The sequence below is a fragment of the Lissotriton vulgaris genome, chromosome 7 (assembly GCF_964263255.1).
Source record: "Lissotriton vulgaris chromosome 7, aLisVul1.2, whole genome shotgun sequence".
Taxonomy (NCBI): Eukaryota; Metazoa; Chordata; class Amphibia; order Caudata; family Salamandridae; genus Lissotriton; species Lissotriton vulgaris.
The window spans coordinates 1,208,976,325-1,208,990,034 of record NC_141695.1 but is presented as its reverse complement, the minus strand read 5'-3'; positions in this window follow the sequence as shown (position 1 = coordinate 1,208,990,034).

Here is a 13,710-nt window from a genome sequence, read left to right as displayed (position 1 = left end):
AAGAGGACTAGAGTTAGAAGAACACCGTTTCTAAATAGCAGTCCATCTGGAGTATCAGAGTCCCACTCACAGAGAGCAGGGAAACAGGTTAAATAGCTTCCCTCCATCTGAATGTAAGTCATTTGCTCTAACCTAAGACAGCTCATTCCAGCCTGAAGGATGGTAATTAACTCACAGGACATATTGCCTGCACAAGTATCTAAAGAAGATTTTCTCAGACACTTAGGCAGACAAAGTCTTTGATAAACTATCATGATGGCCATTGCATCATCCATATTGCTACCGTCTTGGAAGATTATATTTATGCGGAAGACCCCACTAAAAGGCACAGAGAGCTATCAGATGCTATGAACTTTTTATTAATGGCAAAATGAATAATTGAGATTTTGACTTACCATATATATTGATCGAGGCATGGAGAAGGCTGAGGAATGAGCTTTCTTTTTTTTCCGTCTCAGCAAGCAGAGAAATATTCCTCTGCAACACTGCCTCTGCTGGCCATTCAGTATAATCTGCAGATGGAAAAGTCCACTGTTAGTCTTTTTTTAGAACTTGAATATTTCAAAACCAAATGCAACACTACCAAAACATGATTTTTATAAAGGGTCAATTAGCACTATGGCATGTCTCATATTGTGAAAATCCAAAACTCACTAAAAATTATAATCTTAATTTAGATTTCAACCTAGCAGACTTCTTTCAATCCTCTGCCTCATTTGCTGGTACTCTCTACACAACCCTATCACCTATATGAGGACTTAGATAGAAAGCTCTCTTTGGCAGCCAAGAGATAGAGTACCCTTCTCACAGGAATTATTTCAGGTTATGGTACACCATAGCAATTCAGTGATCTGATACGTTAAGGGAGGAAGGTTTATGCTACGGTTCGTGGGAATAATAAAAACAACAGATTCTAACATCTTCATTTTAGCGCATCCCTATCACTTAACCTATAGAGAACTCCAGAATGGTAAGATCAACCACTCCTTCAAACAAATGTATAAGTCTCAAATATTGCCCTAGGTCCTTTCATCTCACCACCTTAGTCTTCAGCTGGGCATTCTGTCCACATTGCTCCATTTTCTATACCGTGATATAAGTATCCTATTGCGTACTAGGCAACTGATTGGCCCTCATGTCAGATGACACCCTGCTGTAGCTTTGTGATGTAATGGCACCACTTGACCAATCGCCCTGGGTGACGATTACACCGGAGGACCAGACGTCACCAATTACACACCAGGTAATTATCTGGGAATATGACTGCACAGCAAGTAGGAGTTGTAGGGGGAAGTACAGTGCGCCATTGAAAGTAGTGGGCTCCTATTCAAAGAGGACTAGAGTTCGAAGAACACAGTTTCTAAATAGCAGTCCATCTGGAGTATCAGAGTCCCACTCACAGAGAGCAGGGAAACAGGTTAAATAGCTTCCCTCCATCTGAATGTAAGTCATTTGCTCTAACCTAAGACAGCTCATTCCAGCCTGAAGGATGGTAATTAACTCACAGGACATATTGCCTGCACAAGTATCTAAAGAAGATTTTCTCAGACACTTAGGCAGACAAAGTCTTTGATAAACTATCATGATGGCCATTGCATCATCCATATTGCTACCGTCTTGGAAGATTATATTTATGCGGAAGACCCCACTAAAAGGCACAGAGAGCTATCAGATGCTATGAACTTTTTATTAATGGCAAAATGAATAATTGAGATTTTGACTTACCATATATATTGATCGAGGCATGGAGAAGGCTGAGGAATGAGCTTTCTTTTTTTTTCCGTCTCAGCAAGCAGAGAAATATTCCTCTGCAACACTGCCTCTGCTGGCCATTCAGTATAATCTGCAGATGGAAAAGTCCACTGTTAGTCTTTTTTTAGAACTTGAATATTTCAAAACCAAATGCAACACTACCAAAACATGATTTTTATAAAGGGTCAATTAGCACTATGGCATGTCTCATATTGTGAAAATCCAAAACTCACTAAAAATTATAATCTTAATTTAGATTTCAACCTAGCAGACTTCTTTCAATCCTCTGCCTCATTTGCTGGTACTCTCTACACAACCCTATCACCTATATGAGGACTTAGATAGAAAGCTCTCTTTGGCAGCCAAGAGATAGAGTACCCTTCTCACAGGAATTATTTCAGGTTATGGTACACCATAGCAATTCAGTGATCTGATACGTTAAGGGAGGAAGGTTTATGCTACGGTTCGTGGGAATAATAAAAACAACAGATTCTAACATCTTCATTTTAGCGCATCCCTATCGCTTAACCTATAGAGAACTCCAGAATGGTAAGATCAACCACTCCTTCAAACAAATGTATAAGTCTCAAATATTGTCCTAGGTCCTTTCATCTCACCACCTTAGTCTTCAGCTGGGCATTCTGTCCACATTGCTCCATTTTCTATACCTTGATATAAGTATCCTATTGCGTACTAGGCAACTGATTGGCCCTCATGTCAGATGACACCCTGCTGTAGCTTTGTGATGTAATGGCACCACTTGACCAATCGCCCTGGGTGACGATTACACCGGAGGACCAGACATCAGCAATTACAAACTAGGTAACTATCTGTGAATATGACTACACAGCAAGTAGGAGGTGTAAGGGGGAAGTACAGTGCGCCATTGAAAGTATTGGGCTCCTATTTAAAGAGGGCTAGAGTTAGAAGAAGCAACTGATTAGCCCTCATGTCAGATGACATTCTGCTGTAGCTTCGTGATGTAATGGCACCACTTGACCAATCGCCCTGGGTGACGATTACACTGGAGGACCAGACGTCACCAATTACACACCAGGTAATTATCTGGGAATATGACTGCACAGCAAGTAGGAGTTGTAGGGGGAAGTACAGTGCGCCATTGAAAGTAGTGGGCTCCTATTCAAAGAGGACTAGAGTTAGAAGAACACCGTTTCTAAATAGCAGTCCATCTGGAGTATCAGAGTCCCACTCACAGAGAGCAGGGAAACAGGTTAAATAGCTTCCCTCCATCTGAATGTAAGTCATTTGCTCTAACCTAAGACAGCTCATTCCAGCCTGAAGGATGGTAATTAACTCACAGGACATATTGCCTGCACAAGTATCTAAAGAAGATTTTCTCAGACACTTAGGCAGACAAAGTCTTTGATAAACTATCATGATGGCCATTGCATCATCCATATTGCTACCGTCTTGGAAGATTATATTTATGCGGAAGACCCCACTAAAAGGCACAGAGAGCTATCAGATGCTATGAACTTTTTATTAATGGCAAAATGAATAATTGAGATTTTGACTTACCATATATATTGATCGAGGCATGGAGAAGGCTGAGGAATGAGCCTTCTTTTTTTTCCGTCTCAGCAAGCAGAGAAATATTCCTCTGCAACACTGCCTCTGCTGGCCATTCAGTATAATCTGCAGATGGAAAAGTCCACTGTTAGTCTTTTTTTAGAACTTGAATATTTCAAAACCAAATGCAACACTACCAAAACATGATTTTTATAAAGGGTCAATTAGCACTATGGCATGTCTCATATTGTGAAAATCCAAAACTCACTAAAAATTATAATCTTAATTTAGATTTCAACCTAGCAGACTTCTTTCAATCCTCTGCCTCATTTGCTGGTACTCTCTACACAACCCTATCACCTATATGAGGACTTAGATAGAAAGCTCTCTTTGGCAGCCAAGAGATAGAGTACCCTTCTCACAGGAATTATTTCAGGTTATGGTACACCATAGCAATTCAGTGATCTGATACGTTAAGGGAGGAAGGTTTATGCTACGGTTCGTGGGAATAATAAAAACAACAGATTCTAACATCTTCATTTTAGCGCATCCCTATCACTTAACCTATAGAGAACTCCAGAATGGTAAGATCAACCACTCCTTCAAACAAATGTATAAGTCTCAAATATTGCCCTAGGTCCTTTCATCTCACCACCTTAGTCTTCAGCTGGGCATTCTGTCCACATTGCTCCATTTTCTATACCGTGATATAAGTATCCTATTGCGTACTAGGCAACTGATTGGCCCTCATGTCAGATGACACCCTGCTGTAGCTTTGTGATGTAATGGCACCACTTGACCAATCGCCCTGGGTGACGATTACACCGGAGGACCAGACGTCACCAATTACACACCAGGTAATTATCTGGGAATATGACTGCACAGCAAGTAGGAGTTGTAGGGGGAAGTACAGTGCGCCATTGAAAGTAGTGGGCTCCTATTCAAAGAGGACTAGAGTTCGAAGAACACAGTTTCTAAATAGCAGTCCATCTGGAGTATCAGAGTCCCACTCACAGAGAGCAGGGAAACAGGTTAAATAGCTTCCCTCCATCTGAATGTAAGTCATTTGCTCTAACCTAAGACAGCTCATTCCAGCCTGAAGGATGGTAATTAACTCACAGGACATATTGCCTGCACAAGTATCTAAAGAAGATTTTCTCAGACACTTAGGCAGACAAAGTCTTTGATAAACTATCATGATGGCCATTGCATCATCCATATTGCTACCGTCTTGGAAGATTATATTTATGCGGAAGACCCCACTAAAAGGCACAGAGAGCTATCAGATGCTATGAACTTTTTATTAATGGCAAAATGAATAATTGAGATTTTGACTTACCATATATATTGATCGAGGCATGGAGAAGGCTGAGGAATGAGCTTTCTTTTTTTTTCCGTCTCAGCAAGCAGAGAAATATTCCTCTGCAACACTGCCTCTGCTGGCCATTCAGTATAATCTGCAGATGGAAAAGTCCACTGTTAGTCTTTTTTTAGAACTTGAATATTTCAAAACCAAATGCAACACTACCAAAACATGATTTTTATAAAGGGTCAATTAGCACTATGGCATGTCTCATATTGTGAAAATCCAAAACTCACTAAAAATTATAATCTTAATTTAGATTTCAACCTAGCAGACTTCTTTCAATCCTCTGCCTCATTTGCTGGTACTCTCTACACAACCCTATCACCTATATGAGGACTTAGATAGAAAGCTCTCTTTGGCAGCCAAGAGATAGAGTACCCTTCTCACAGGAATTATTTCAGGTTATGGTACACCATAGCAATTCAGTGATCTGATACGTTAAGGGAGGAAGGTTTATGCTACGGTTCGTGGGAATAATAAAAACAACAGATTCTAACATCTTCATTTTAGCGCATCCCTATCACTTAACCTATAGAGAACTCCAGAATGGTAAGATCAACCACTCCTTCAAACAAATGTATAAGTCTCAAATATTGTCCTAGGTCCTTTCATCTCACCACCTTAGTCTTCAGCTGGGCATTCTGTCCACATTGCTCCATTTTCTATACCTTGATATAAGTATCCTATTGCGTACTAGGCAACTGATTGGCCCTCATGTCAGATGACACCCTGCTGTAGCTTTGTGATGTAATGGCACCACTTGACCAATCGCCCTGGGTGACGATTACACCGGAGGACCAGACATCAGCAATTACAAACTAGGTAACTATCTGTGAATATGACTACACAGCAAGTAGGAGGTGTAAGGGGGAAGTACAGTGCGCCATTGAAAGTATTGGGCTCCTATTTAAAGAGGGCTAGAGTTAGAAGAAGCAACTGATTAGCCCTCATGTCAGATGACATTCTGCTGTAGCTTCGTGATGTAATGGCACCACTTGACCAATCGCCCTGGGTGACGATTACACTGGAGGACCAGACGTCACCAATTACACACCAGGTAATTATCTGGGAATATGACTGCACAGCAAGTAGGAGTTGTAGGGGGAAGTACAGTGCGCCATTGAAAGTAGTGGGCTCCTATTCAAAGAGGACTAGAGTTAGAAGAACACCGTTTCTAAATAGCAGTCCATCTGGAGTATCAGAGTCCCACTCACAGAGAGCAGGGAAACAGGTTAAATAGCTTCCCTCCATCTGAATGTAAGTCATTTGCTCTAACCTAAGACAGCTCATTCCAGCCTGAAGGATGGTAATTAACTCACAGGACATATTGCCTGCACAAGTATCTAAAGAAGATTTTCTCAGACACTTAGGCAGACAAAGTCTTTGATAAACTATCATGTTGGCCATTGCATCATCCATATTGCTACCGTCTTGGAAGATTATATTTATGCGGAAGACCCCACTAAAAGGCACAGAGAGCTATCAGATGCTATGAACTTTTTATTAATGGCAAAATGAATAATTGAGATTTTGACTTACCATATATATTGATCGAGGCATGGAGAAGGCTGAGGAATGAGCCTTCTTTTTTTTCCGTCTCAGCAAGCAGAGAAATATTCCTCTGCAACACTGCCTCTGCTGGCCATTCAGTATAATCTGCAGATGGAAAAGTCCACTGTTAGTCTTTTTTTAGAACTTGAATATTTCAAAACCAAATGCAACACTACCAAAACATGATTTTTATAAAGGGTCAATTAGCACTATGGCATGTCTCATATTGTGAAAATCCAAAACTCACTAAAAATTATAATCTTAATTTAGATTTCAACCTAGCAGACTTCTTTCAATCCTCTGCCTCATTTGCTGGTACTCTCTACACAACCCTATCACCTATATGAGGACTTAGATAGAAAGCTCTCTTTGGCAGCCAAGAGATAGAGTACCCTTCTCACAGGAATTATTTCAGGTTATGGTACACCATAGCAATTCAGTGATCTGATACGTTAAGGGAGGAAGGTTTATGCTACGGTTCGTGGGAATAATAAAAACAACAGATTCTAACATCTTCATTTTAGCGCATCCCTATCACTTAACCTATAGAGAACTCCAGAATGGTAAGATCAACCACTCCTTCAAACAAATGTATAAGTCTCAAATATTGCCCTAGGTCCTTTCATCTCACCACCTTAGTCTTCAGCTGGGCATTCTGTCCACATTGCTCCATTTTCTATACCGTGATATAAGTATCCTATTGCGTACTAGGCAACTGATTGGCCCTCATGTCAGATGACACCCTGCTGTAGCTTTGTGATGTAATGGCACCACTTGACCAATCGCCCTGGGTGACGATTACACCGGAGGACCAGACGTCACCAATTACACACCAGGTAATTATCTGGGAATATGACTGCACAGCAAGTAGGAGTTGTAGGGGGAAGTACAGTGCGCCATTGAAAGTAGTGGGCTCCTATTCAAAGAGGACTAGAGTTCGAAGAACACAGTTTCTAAATAGCAGTCCATCTGGAGTATCAGAGTCCCACTCACAGAGAGCAGGGAAACAGGTTAAATAGCTTCCCTCCATCTGAATGTAAGTCATTTGCTCTAACCTAAGACAGCTCATTCCAGCCTGAAGGATGGTAATTAACTCACAGGACATATTGCCTGCACAAGTATCTAAAGAAGATTTTCTCAGACACTTAGGCAGACAAAGTCTTTGATAAACTATCATGATGGCCATTGCATCATCCATATTGCTACCGTCTTGGAAGATTATATTTATGCGGAAGACCCCACTAAAAGGCACAGAGAGCTATCAGATGCTATGAACTTTTTATTAATGGCAAAATGAATAATTGAGATTTTGACTTACCATATATATTGATCGAGGCATGGAGAAGGCTGAGGAATGAGCTTTCTTTTTTTTTCCGTCTCAGCAAGCAGAGAAATATTCCTCTGCAACACTGCCTCTGCTGGCCATTCAGTATAATCTGCAGATGGAAAAGTCCACTGTTAGTCTTTTTTTAGAACTTGAATATTTCAAAACCAAATGCAACACTACCAAAACATGATTTTTATAAAGGGTCAATTAGCACTATGGCATGTCTCATATTGTGAAAATCCAAAACTCACTAAAAATTATAATCTTAATTTAGATTTCAACCTAGCAGACTTCTTTCAATCCTCTGCCTCATTTGCTGGTACTCTCTACACAACCCTATCACCTATATGAGGACTTAGATAGAAAGCTCTCTTTGGCAGCCAAGAGATAGAGTACCCTTCTCACAGGAATTATTTCAGGTTATGGTACACCATAGCAATTCAGTGATCTGATACGTTAAGGGAGGAAGGTTTATGCTACGGTTCGTGGGAATAATAAAAACAACAGATTCTAACATCTTCATTTTAGCGCATCCCTATCACTTAACCTATAGAGAACTCCAGAATGGTAAGATCAACCACTCCTTCAAACAAATGTATAAGTCTCAAATATTGTCCTAGGTCCTTTCATCTCACCACCTTAGTCTTCAGCTGGGCATTCTGTCCACATTGCTCCATTTTCTATACCTTGATATAAGTATCCTATTGCGTACTAGGCAACTGATTGGCCCTCATGTCAGATGACACCCTGCTGTAGCTTTGTGATGTAATGGCACCACTTGACCAATCGCCCTGGGTGACGATTACACCGGAGGACCAGACATCAGCAATTACAAACTAGGTAACTATCTGTGAATATGACTACACAGCAAGTAGGAGGTGTAAGGGGGAAGTACAGTGCGCCATTGAAAGTATTGGGCTCCTATTTAAAGAGGGCTAGAGTTAGAAGAAGCAACTGATTAGCCCTCATGTCAGATGACATTCTGCTGTAGCTTCGTGATGTAATGGCACCACTTGACCAATCGCCCTGGGTGAACATTACACTGGAGGACCAGACGTCACCAATTACACACCAGGTAATTATCTGGGAATATGACTGCACAGCAAGTAGGAGTTGTAGGGGGAAGTACAGTGCGCCATTGAAAGTAGTGGGCTCCTATTCAAAGAGGACTAGAGTTAGAAGAACACCGTTTCTAAATAGCAGTCCATCTGGAGTATCAGAGTCCCACTCACAGAGAGCAGGGAAACAGGTTAAATAGCTTCCCTCCATCTGAATGTAAGTCATTTGCTCTAACCTAAGACAGCTCATTCCAGCCTGAAGGATGGTAATTAACTCACAGGACATATTGCCTGCACAAGTATCTAAAGAAGATTTTCTCAGACACTTAGGCAGACAAAGTCTTTGATAAACTATCATGATGGCCATTGCATCATCCATATTGCTACCGTCTTGGAAGATTATATTTATGCGGAAGACCCCACTAAAAGGCACAGAGAGCTATCAGATGCTATGAACTTTTTATTAATGGCAAAATGAATAATTGAGATTTTGACTTACCATATATATTGATCGAGGCATGGAGAAGGCTGAGGAATGAGCCTTCTTTTTTTTCCGTCTCAGCAAGCAGAGAAATATTCCTCTGCAACACTGCCTCTGCTGGCCATTCAGTATAATCTGCAGATGGAAAAGTCCACTGTTAGTCTTTTTTTAGAACTTGAATATTTCAAAACCAAATGCAACACTACCAAAACATGATTTTTATAAAGGGTCAATTAGCACTATGGCATGTCTCATATTGTGAAAATCCAAAACTCACTAAAAATTATAATCTTAATTTAGATTTCAACCTAGCAGACTTCTTTCAATCCTCTGCCTCATTTGCTGGTACTCTCTACACAACCCTATCACCTATATGAGGACTTAGATAGAAAGCTCTCTTTGGCAGCCAAGAGATAGAGTACCCTTCTCACAGGAATTATTTCAGGTTATGGTACACCATAGCAATTCAGTGATCTGATACGTTAAGGGAGGAAGGTTTATGCTACGGTTCGTGGGAATAATAAAAACAACAGATTCTAACATCTTCATTTTAGCGCATCCCTATCACTTAACCTATAGAGAACTCCAGAATGGTAAGATCAACCACTCCTTCAAACAAATGTATAAGTCTCAAATATTGCCCTAGGTCCTTTCATCTCACCACCTTAGTCTTCAGCTGGGCATTCTGTCCACATTGCTCCATTTTCTATACCGTGATATAAGTATCCTATTGCGTACTAGGCAACTGATTGGCCCTCATGTCAGATGACACCCTGCTGTAGCTTTGTGATGTAATGGCACCACTTGACCAATCGCCCTGGGTGACGATTACACCGGAGGACCAGACGTCACCAATTACACACCAGGTAATTATCTGGGAATATGACTGCACAGCAAGTAGGAGTTGTAGGGGGAAGTACAGTGCGCCATTGAAAGTAGTGGGCTCCTATTCAAAGAGGACTAGAGTTCGAAGAACACAGTTTCTAAATAGCAGTCCATCTGGAGTATCAGAGTCCCACTCACAGAGAGCAGGGAAACAGGTTAAATAGCTTCCCTCCATCTGAATGTAAGTCATTTGCTCTAACCTAAGACAGCTCATTCCAGCCTGAAGGATGGTAATTAACTCACAGGACATATTGCCTGCACAAGTATCTAAAGAAGATTTTCTCAGACACTTAGGCAGACAAAGTCTTTGATAAACTATCATGATGGCCATTGCATCATCCATATTGCTACCGTCTTGGAAGATTATATTTATGCGGAAGACCCCACTAAAAGGCACAGAGAGCTATCAGATGCTATGAACTTTTTATTAATGGCAAAATGATTAATTGAGATTTTGACTTACCATATATATTGATCGAGGCATGGAGAAGGCTGAGGAATGAGCTTTCTTTTTTTTTCCGTCTCAGCAAGCAGAGAAATATTCCTCTGCAACACTGCCTCTGCTGGCCATTCAGTATAATCTGCAGATGGAAAAGTCCACTGTTAGTCTTTTTTTAGAACTTGAATATTTCAAAACCAAATGCAACACTACCAAAACATGATTTTTATAAAGGGTCAATTAGCACTATGGCATGTCTCATATTGTGAAAATCCAAAACTCACTAAAAATTATAATCTTAATTTAGATTTCAACCTAGCAGACTTCTTTCAATCCTCTGCCTCATTTGCTGGTACTCTCTACACAACCCTATCACCTATATGAGGACTTAGATAGAAAGCTCTCTTTGGCAGCCAAGAGATAGAGTACCCTTCTCACAGGAATTATTTCAGGTTATGGTACACCATAGCAATTCAGTGATCTGATACGTTAAGGGAGGAAGGTTTATGCTACGGTTCGTGGGAATAATAAAAACAACAGATTCTAACATCTTCATTTTAGCGCATCCCTATCACTTAACCTATAGAGAACTCCAGAATGGTAAGATCAACCACTCCTTCAAACAAATGTATAAGTCTCAAATATTGCCCTAGGTCCTTTCATCTCACCACCTTAGTCTTCAGCTGGGCATTCTGTCCACATTGCTCCATTTTCTATACCGTGATATAAGTATCCTATTGCGTACTAGGCAACTGATTGGCCCTCATGTCAGATGACACCCTGCTGTAGCTTTGTGATGTAATGGCACCACTTGACCAATCGCCCTGGGTGACGATTACACCGGAGGACCAGACGTCACCAATTACACACCAGGTAATTATCTGGGAATATGACTGCACAGCAAGTAGGAGTTGTAGGGGGAAGTACAGTGCGCCATTGAAAGTAGTGGGCTCCTATTCAAAGAGGACTAGAGTTCGAAGAACACAGTTTCTAAATAGCAGTCCATCTGGAGTATCAGAGTCCCACTCACAGAGAGCAGGGAAACAGGTTAAATAGCTTCCCTCCATCTGAATGTAAGTCATTTGCTCTAACCTAAGACAGCTCATTCCAGCCTGAAGGATGGTAATTAACTCACAGGACATATTGCCTGCACAAGTATCTAAAGAAGATTTTCTCAGACACTTAGGCAGACAAAGTCTTTGATAAACTATCATGATGGCCATTGCATCATCCATATTGCTACCGTCTTGGAAGATTATATTTATGCGGAAGACCCCACTAAAAGGCACAGAGAGCTATCAGATGCTATGAACTTTTTATTAATGGCAAAATGATTAATTGAGATTTTGACTTACCATATATATTGATCGAGGCATGGAGAAGGCTGAGGAATGAGCTTTCTTTTTTTTTCCGTCTCAGCAAGCAGAGAAATATTCCTCTGCAACACTGCCTCTGCTGGCCATTCAGTATAATCTGCAGATGGAAAAGTCCACTGTTAGTCTTTTTTTAGAACTTGAATATTTCAAAACCAAATGCAACACTACCAAAACATGATTTTTATAAAGGGTCAATTAGCACTATGGCATGTCTCATATTGTGAAAATCCAAAACTCACTAAAAATTATAATCTTAATTTAGATTTCAACCTAGCAGACTTCTTTCAATCCTCTGCCTCATTTGCTGGTACTCTCTACACAACCCTATCACCTATATGAGGACTTAGATAGAAAGCTCTCTTTGGCAGCCAAGAGATAGAGTACCCTTCTCACAGGAATTATTTCAGGTTATGGTACACCATAGCAATTCAGTGATCTGATACGTTAAGGGAGGAAGGTTTATGCTACGGTTCGTGGGAATAATAAAAACAACAGATTCTAACATCTTCATTTTAGCGCATCCCTATCACTTAACCTATAGAGAACTCCAGAATGGTAAGATCAACCACTCCTTCAAACAAATGTATAAGTCTCAAATATTGTCCTAGGTCCTTTCATCTCACCACCTTAGTCTTCAGCTGGGCATTCTGTCCACATTGCTCCATTTTCTATACCTTGATATAAGTATCCTATTGCGTACTAGGCAACTGATTGGCCCTCATGTCAGATGACACCCTGCTGTAGCTTTGTGATGTAATGGCACCACTTGACCAATCGCCCTGGGTGACGATTACACCGGAGGACCAGACATCAGCAATTACAAACTAGGTAACTATCTGTGAATATGACTACACAGCAAGTAGGAGGTGTAAGGGGGAAGTACAGTGCGCCATTGAAAGTATTGGGCTCCTATTTAAAGAGGGCTAGAGTTAGAAGAAGCAACTGATTAGCCCTCATGTCAGATGACATTCTGCTGTAGCTTCGTGATGTAATGGCACCACTTGACCAATCGCCCTGGGTGACGATTACACTGGAGGACCAGACGTCACCAATTACACACCAGGTAATTATCTGGGAATATGACTGCACAGCAAGTAGGAGTTGTAGGGGGAAGTACAGTGCGCCATTGAAAGTAGTGGGCTCCTATTCAAAGAGGACTAGAGTTAGAAGAACACCGTTTCTAAATAGCAGTCCATCTGGAGTATCAGAGTCCCACTCACAGAGAGCAGGGAAACAGGTTAAATAGCTTCCCTCCATCTGAATGTAAGTCATTTGCTCTAACCTAAGACAGCTCATTCCAGCCTGAAGGATGGTAATTAACTCACAGGACATATTGCCTGCACAAGTATCTAAAGAAGATTTTCTCAGACACTTAGGCAGACAAAGTCTTTGATAAACTATCATGATGGCCATTGCATCATCCATATTGCTACCGTCTTGGAAGATTATATTTATGCGGAAGACCCCACTAAAAGGCACAGAGAGCTATCAGATGCTATGAACTTTTTATTAATGGCAAAATGATTAATTGAGATTTTGACTTACCATATATATTGATCGAGGCATGGAGAAGGCTGAGGAATGAGCTTTCTTTTTTTTTCCGTCTCAGCAAGCAGAGAAATATTCCTCTGCAACACTGCCTCTGCTGGCCATTCAGTATAATCTGCAGATGGAAAAGTCCACTGTTAGTCTTTTTTTAGAACTTGAATATTTCAAAACCAAATGCAACACTACCAAAACATGATTTTTATAAAGGGTCAATTAGCACTATGGCATGTCTCATATTGTGAAAATCCAAAACTCACTAAAAATTATAATCTTAATTTAGATTTCAACCTAGCAGACTTCTTTCAATCCTCTGCCTCATTTGCTGGTACTCTCTACACAACCCTATCACCTATATGAGGACTTAGATAGAAAGCTCTCTTTGGCAGCCAAGAGATAG